General features: G+C 37.7%; 1 pseudogene; it reads right to left on the reverse strand.

The window, feature by feature from the left end:
• Positions 1-258: 258 nt before the first annotated feature.
• On the reverse strand, positions 259-7,038 carry LOC107571765 (fructose-bisphosphate aldolase A-like; annotated as a pseudogene).
• Between the last annotated feature and the right edge of the window lie 1,102 nt (positions 7,039-8,140).

The raw sequence follows: 8,140 nt of genomic DNA on the forward strand, positions 1-8,140 counted from the left end.
CTTTATTCTTTCGCAAAATATCTAGTGAAAAAGAAAACAACAGATGCAATACTGTAAAGGGTTGTAAACACAAAACAGGACAGATCATTAGACTGACTGCATGAAACGGGGGTGAATTGAATGATTTAATCCGACTGGTCCATTACAATGACTCTTATGTTCTTTCACATCATTGTTAAATGACAGTGGGAAAATGCCTAGAGGAGCGATAGTGGCTGTGGCTCACAGAAACAGAGGAAGTGTGGCCAGTTGTGTTTCTTTAATAAGCGTGGTTGGCCACAAACAGAGACTTTCCCGCCGCTGATCCGGTGTCTTCTTTGGAGACGTATTTACCGATGGCTGCTGCGCTGTTGTTCTGTAGAGGAAATACACACATGAGATTAGTAAAACAAGAACAGTAAGCTGGGTTTCAAAAATGTTTGCAGATATCTACTGTTGCGCAGCACAAAGCAGAAATACTGTATGACTAAACTAAATTACAGAGTGCATCAGTTGGGTTCCAGAAGTCAAAATCCCGTTAATTTTCTCCATAAGGGAGCTGATTTTAAACACTAATGTAAAAACCTTTAAAAATGACCTACTGTTAGCTATGAGGTTGTTATATGATGATATATGCTTTTGTTTAAGCTGCATTATTTCAATTTATTTTCAAAATACTCATGTTTAACATTGAATTTCTTGGTGAAAAACAACCTTTCCCAACCAACTAACCTTACCTAAATAACCACCAGTCAGGAATCAAAACAAACAAATCATGCAAAAAAGATCTTTAGTTGCCCATCCCCTCCCATGAAGCACTGCGAGTGACATAATCAAGTCTCAAACGACTTATTTGTGTATATCTGTATATATTTAGGAATAAATGTAAAATATACTGTTTTATATAGAAAATTAACATCTTTAAATTAGTAATATATATATATATATATATATATATATTATTTATGTCATTTGCAATGCTTGATGAGATGCAATGCTTCTTTCCCTCAGATTCACAGTCTTGTACCTTCATCTTTTTGTCTGGATTTCAAATACTTTATGTTTTTGCTTCAAATGAAAGTTTGTAATGACGGGATTCATCCCATAGCAGGTTAGTTTGGTTCATGGCTTAAAACTCTTTCTTGAAGACTTAAAAAAAAATCCTTTTAAGAAAAATGAGTAGGGAAAACACGTCAAAATGACTAAAAAAGTGACCTCTACAAACATATGTGGAGTGGTATTTTGAACATGGGAGGAAAGAGGAAGCTAACTACAGTGATTATTAAAAACATTATGTGGAGTGTAGCTCAAAAAGAAGGTGGGGAAATTTTACAGCTGCTATTAGTGGTCTGTCATACTTATATACATATATGATCCCAAAATCACTTGAGGAACTGGCATCACAGATCATAACTGTTCACTGGCAAACTCTCATCTGCTTTTCACTGTCTTTGTGAGGTTGTTTACGTACTATGGCTCTCTTGACAAACTCCTCCTGGCAGGCCTTGCCGTTCTCCTTCTTGCCCCCCCAGGCTTTCAGTGCGGAGGCTTGCAGGGCCCGGCCGTAAGAGAAGGTGAGGGCCCAGGATTTGCTTAGGGGACACTGGTTAATGGTGCTAAGATTAATCGAGGCCTCCTCCTCGCTCTGGCCTCCGGACAGGAAGGTGATGCCTTTGGGAGCAGAAGATGGTAGAGGTTGGCATTTTGATCTTTGTATTGAAGTTTAAAATGTGCTAATTTATAAATGAGAAGCTATTTGGATTATAAATGATTAGTTTATAAATTATTAGTTTTCCCCTGTTTAAAAATGTTTTCCCTGTTTAATACTGTAAAGCTGCTTTTACACAATCTGCATTGTGCATTATTATTTGAAGTTGCTGTTACTAATTGAAGCAGCATTTTATACCAGAATGTCAATACACAAATCACAGACCACTAAATCAAATCATAATTGAATCATGGCAATCCACAAATATTGTACTGCTGTCTAAGAGAATCAATGTCAGACTCACCCAATATATATATATATATATATATATATATAGTATATAGTATAAAATATTTAGTCACATTCAATTCAGTTTTCCAAGATATTTATATACCAAATACTAGCGTTGTGGGATTAGAGGTGATGATAATCACTGCATTCCATTCTGAAGGGCTCATCTCTAATCTCTCATTACTTTAAAGTGTTTACCCTGGTGTATGGGACTACAAACTGTTCCTTCAAGCACACTTCTGCAGTATCTTACTGAGACAACTACAGAGGCGCTGTTTGTCCCACAACTAAACCTGTGCACTTCCACTTGGAAGGACCCTTCAATATAGAGGCCATGATTGTTCTTATTGGGAAGTGCCCTTTGGAGACAGATTTGTCCCGCTTGGGACGCAGTACAGGTGGAGCGACTCACCGGGAACGGCCGGCGGAACGGTGCGGCGCAGGGCGGTGACGGTGGACATGGCGATCTCCTGAGGAGAGTACTTGTGGGAGCAGGAGTGGCCAGCAGTCACCATGTTGGGTTTCAAAAGGGTTCCCTACAGATACACATGGTGATCTGACAGAGCCTTGAACACAGCTGCCAGGACCTTCTCCGTCTCATACTGGCATCTCTTCAGATTGTGGTCACCATCAGGCAGGATCTCAGGTTCCACGATGGGCACGATGCCATGCTGGTGGAGACAACAGCAACCAGTGTAAATTAATTGTGACACCTTGCCTATTTGAATACTTTAAGTCACAGACAGCAGAGAAACAAACAAGAATTATAAGTGCAACAAAAAGCAAATATAGCCATACAAAATATTTGCAAAAAACATTCAAATAATGTTTATTTATGTTTATTGATTATTTCATAATTCATGTCATGTCATGTCAGTAATTTTGCATGTTTTTAAGCTTTTGCAGTTCAAGGTAATATTGATGACGTTCAATTTTGTATTTGTTGTAAAGCATTTTTTTGCACACAATGAGTATGTGAGAATGACAAGTAAATGTACAAAAACTATTTTGGTATTCGTTGTTTTCACATAACATCATACCCTTGTAGGAACACCCACTTGGAGTGCAAAACCAGGTTTTCTTCTGCTGTCCACCAAGTATTTTTACCAAGTTCATACTAATATGCTAAATTATTGAAAGATCAAATTCAGTATGTCACCTTATTGATATACAGACAAGTAGATGGGCCCAGAATATGAACGCAACATGCTATATTGCACATTTCCCATATTTAATTCCCATATTTAAACATTCAATGCTTAGTGTGGGTTAATACATTAAGCAAATTCAAGTATACAAATTCAGAATACACTTTGCTATAAAAACATTATATGCAACATGCAATTTAGCCTGTTGCGTTTATATTCTAAAGCTCTTCTGCATGCATCTTTAATAAGGTGTTTACTTTTTTAAACTGTTCCACTGTTTTTTTTGTCATTGAAATACTGCAGCGGGTGATGTATATGGATCACAAGTGGCCAAAACTTGCAGTTTGGTCACATAACTTTGTTTTTCTTCTTTAGAAGGATGATCTAAACATTCATGGCTTGAAAGAGATGGAAAATTGACTGCACAGCTGCGTGTTATGGATGTTTTGCGCACCAGTTGCATCACTGAAAACTATGAATTGTGTTCATAGAGTTATGTGTTATGTCGCAGGCTGTAAAGTGGCTCACCATCTGGCAGATGCTGGCATAGCGGGCGAGTACATTAGCATTCTCAATGATAGCCAGATGAGATGGAGTAGTGGGTGTGATCTTCAACACGCAGCGCCATTTAGCAAAGTCAGCGCCATCTTTTTTATACTGAGCGCAGCGCTCATACAGCCCATCCAGACCTGAGGTAGACACGTGTGAACATTTGTGAAAAGACAGAATAAAACTCATAAATGAAAGGATATGAAGAAAGGTCATCCATACCCTGTGTGGTCGTCTCTCCGTTGGTGCCAGCCAGAGGTACAACACCCTTGTCCACCTTGATTCCGACCACCATGCCTCTCTCCTTGATCAGCTGAGAGAAAGGCTTGCCATCGTCAGTCTTCTGATAGAGCGTCTCATGGAAAAGGATGACTCCGCCGATGCAGGGCAGGATGCAGTCGTCTGCGGTGAAAAGCAGCTGACGGTACAGCCTTCTGTTCTCTTCTGTGTTCTCGGCGTTAATGCTCTGGAAGCGCTTTGCGACGCTGCCTAAAATGACACACAGTAAAAAGAAAGCCAGAGAATAAGGACAGAATTCTCCATTTGCATGAACTAGCATTTTGAAAGCCTATAAGTATTTCAGTGTTCGTGCCTGTGGACTCATCAGCTGCAAGAATTCCCTTTCCTGGTGCGACAATCCTCTGAGCGATATCGCTCAGCTCTTTCTTCTGATCGGGGCTCAGGAATGGATATGCATGAGGCATCTTTACTGGAAGGAGGAAAGTGAAATCAGGAACAAAGCAGATGGTAGCCAAATAAATTAATGTGAGAGGGGTGCAATACACTGATGTTATCAGATAATACTGTGGAACATACTAACGAAACATGAAGTACTAATTTCAGTGTCAGTAGTGTCATCAAAAAGATGGTTGTTTTCAAACAGGTTTCCTGAATACTTTCCCAATCGGTTGGCCACTGGTTGGTCAAACAGTTAATTCTGCACCAAACTCTCTCCACTGGTTTAGTCAATGTTGGGTAGGAAAACTAGCCTGTCAAAAGAGTGCTGCAAGGATGACATGTTTTTGGAGGTGAACCCATATGTTTGCATCACCCTTGTTTGACAAAAAACATCCGACTAGCTTTTGGATTGCAAAGAATAAGCACTGTGACCAACAAAAGTTTATGATTCTTACATGCTTTGTTCATCTTGATGATCTTCACAAAGCCTAAATACAACTGCCCGAAATAAAAAGCTAAATTTAAGCTACAAACAAATTACACCATGGTTTCGCGATTTCAGTGTTAATCTTTGTCTATTTCAGTCTTTATTTAAATTTCTACAAGTTGGAAATTTTAAGTTAAAGTAGTTTGTAGTAAAAGTCAGGAGCGCCATAAGGGTAGTGGGGGTGGGGGTGGGGGTGTTAGGACGATTCCAAGGGCCCAGTGTCAGAGAGGGACCCCCCGAGGAGGGAACATGATTTTTTTTACCACAGGGAACGCTGAAATACGATTTCTACCGATAGGACCCCCCCCCCCCCACCTCCATAATTAAATAAACAAGCAAAGTGTGTATGAATGTGTAATTTGATTTAGAAGATATAATATATAAAAAATCATAACCTACACTTTTAGCATTGCACTCTTAGTTGTTGCAGGAAGTACTGTAATTTCCTTTTTGGATTAAAATATCTGCTAAAAAATGAATGGTGACTCAAAGGGATGTTGTGATGAGGAAGTGTTTTAATGAACTTTTAATCTAAATACAAAGTTTTTTATTTTTATTTTTGAACCATATCTCAAAAAACTGCCTGCAGTGGTCAGACATGCATGACTTGAAAACTAAGATCCTCCCTTTTTTTTGAGAACTTCTGCTTTTATTTATTAGTGTATAGGGAAACATACTGTGACAGTACTTAAATCCTGCTCTTCATCTTTATCTTTCTTTCTTTTCATTTCCTCATAATGACTTTTCACTTACAGTACTCCCTCTTTCTGTCCTCCTCAAGAGTTCTGCACGTGTAAAGCCTTGCTACTCTCATTGTTGACCTTTATGTGAGTTATGTAGGACAAGCTCTTTTCCTGTCACACCCTTCATCCACTGATTCTACCTTTGCCCTTTTTGACACTTCTGCCTAAGAGTTCAGACTATATATAAACTAGTGCCTACCAGCTGCACTAGTGTTAACATGCTGTTCTTGCACGAGAGTAGTATATCCAAAAAGTACTTATGTATATTGTTTTCTTTTGTTCTGTTTGTTCCATTGGTGAACATTGCAGGCTGCAACCAATAAGTGTTTGATAACAATAAGTGCAATAAGTACTATGGGTTATTGTACAATGAGTACAATAAGTATTAGATTTTTTCTACACTTGAACCATCAGAGACACAAGCATTGATACTGATGATATATTATTTTTATAATTAACGATTATAATGAGCCACTGGTTATAAAAAAATCTAAAAAAAATGGTAGTAATATGAGAAAAATGCAATCATATAGAAGGCCTAGTACAGTTGCACTGACATTTGTAACATTGGGCTGACGGATGCATGCAAGTGCAGTTTAGTCAGATTCATTAGATTGTTTTGAATCATTCCAAATTAATCATTTAGTTTCATTCATTAATGGTTTAGCTATGATTTACTAAATGGCTCTGTTGTGTGAACATCATTAAAATCAGCTGAAGATTTTGCATTTCTGCAATAGGTAGAAAAATGGTACTTAGAGATTTATAGTGCTTTGAAATTTTGCCAATTTAATCATTAAACATCTCGACCATGGTTGATCTAATGGTGTCAATACTGGTAGTGAACATACTGGTATGCTGTGAGATTCAAATTGTAAAAATAATATATTTAAATTAATTAAATTAATTAATTAAGTAACTAATTTATTTTATAGAAAAATTAATATTGTTTAATTGCTTTAAAGCATTAAACAGATCTTGCACCAAAAGCCAATTACATAGAAGCCTTTAGATATATAGTGAGCTTTCTACGATATTTAGCACTATACCAGCAACATCATGATAACAATTATAACAGTTCATCAGGTTAGGCGTTTTGTTGGAGTTCTGAGTTCAGTAACCAGGAAGGAAACATATAACTTTTGCTTCCTCCTCCACTTTTAATTTGAAGGGTTTTGCTCTGATAAAGCCACCCCACAGCCATACTCTCCTATTTCTGTTATCTTATTCATACTCATTAGCACTGTGATAGTCTTTTAATATCAATGTCCTATTAAGACAGAATTTAGATGCATTTTAAAATTAATTTCTTACCTTTCTTGCTGAAAGGAGCACCGACAAAATGGAGTGACCCTTGAAGCGAAGGAGAGAGAAAGAGAAGGGGAGAGAAGAAAAGATCTGGCACAGACCACAACAGCTGCCTGTCTGACTGGCCACTGTATTTATCCAGCATTATGACCCCTCACATTCAGCTGCCCTGCTAAAATTAGCCCTATCCTGACACTGGAAATGGGCGACAACATTCCCAAACATGCAAGAGAGCGAAGGAGACCAACTGAAGAGAGTGTGTGGAGTCAAAAGCCTTACAGTCGAGTGTGCTCTTGTGGAAAAATGTTAAAGACTGCATGGAGATGTCTAAAGAGGGAGAAAGGCAAACACATTGGATTATATAAACAAGTAGTTTGGGAAACCTGTTTGTTAAAAAAAAAATTGCAATTCCATTTGGTCCTACTAGTCAAAGGGAATTCCACAGCAGATGTAGAGTCTGTATTTGTAGTTACTTTGGACAAATAAAAGGACACTTAAAACATTCTTCTTGTAATTGAAATATTTTTGGTGTGTGTGGGAATATGGGAACATCATGCAGGAGCAGTTGATGTACCTCTATTTACATTATCAAAACTCCAAAAACATTCCTATACATAAACTTCAAAGCAGGTTCCAGGTAAAATGAACATGAGAGGCAGTAAAACACCAACAACCTTTATTGCTGTTCATACAAATCATGATTACAGGAGCAGATTATTGATTAATAAAGACTTAATGGTTCCTTGCACAGTACTGTGTTTTTAGCTCATGAATGCATGATTTGTGAATTTATATATAATTTGATCTTTGCATCACAACCAGATACATATGTCTGGCTTTTCTAAAAGAGTACATTTGCTAGGTAGCTCAGCTGCAGAGCAGATGCAGAGTGCTCCGGTAAGAGCCTTGTGAAAGTCATAACTTTATTTCAGATGTGATAGGGCATTAGCTTTTTAGCACCACTAACCTTTTTGGACATTTAATTTTCTAATTAGAATGCCCATTGTAATGAAATGTTGCCAGATTCATGTTCATATCTTTTGGATAAAATTGTACTTTTAACCGCATGCATGGCACATTTCACCTGGCAATTTTCATGAAACATGCAAGAAGCAACATATCATAGGCATGATTTTATAGTGAGCACAGGATGGTGTTTGTCCTGGGATTATGTTAATTTTGTAGGTGTCAGGAAAGTGTAATTTTGACTGTTATATGACAAGTATTTATCAAATTTATTCATAAAGTG

The sequence above is a fragment of the Sinocyclocheilus grahami genome, unplaced genomic scaffold (assembly GCF_001515645.1).
Source record: "Sinocyclocheilus grahami isolate Dianchi unplaced genomic scaffold, SAMN03320097.WGS_v1.1 scaffold1648.1, whole genome shotgun sequence".
Lineage (NCBI taxonomy): Eukaryota > Metazoa > Chordata > Actinopteri > Cypriniformes > Cyprinidae > Sinocyclocheilus > Sinocyclocheilus grahami.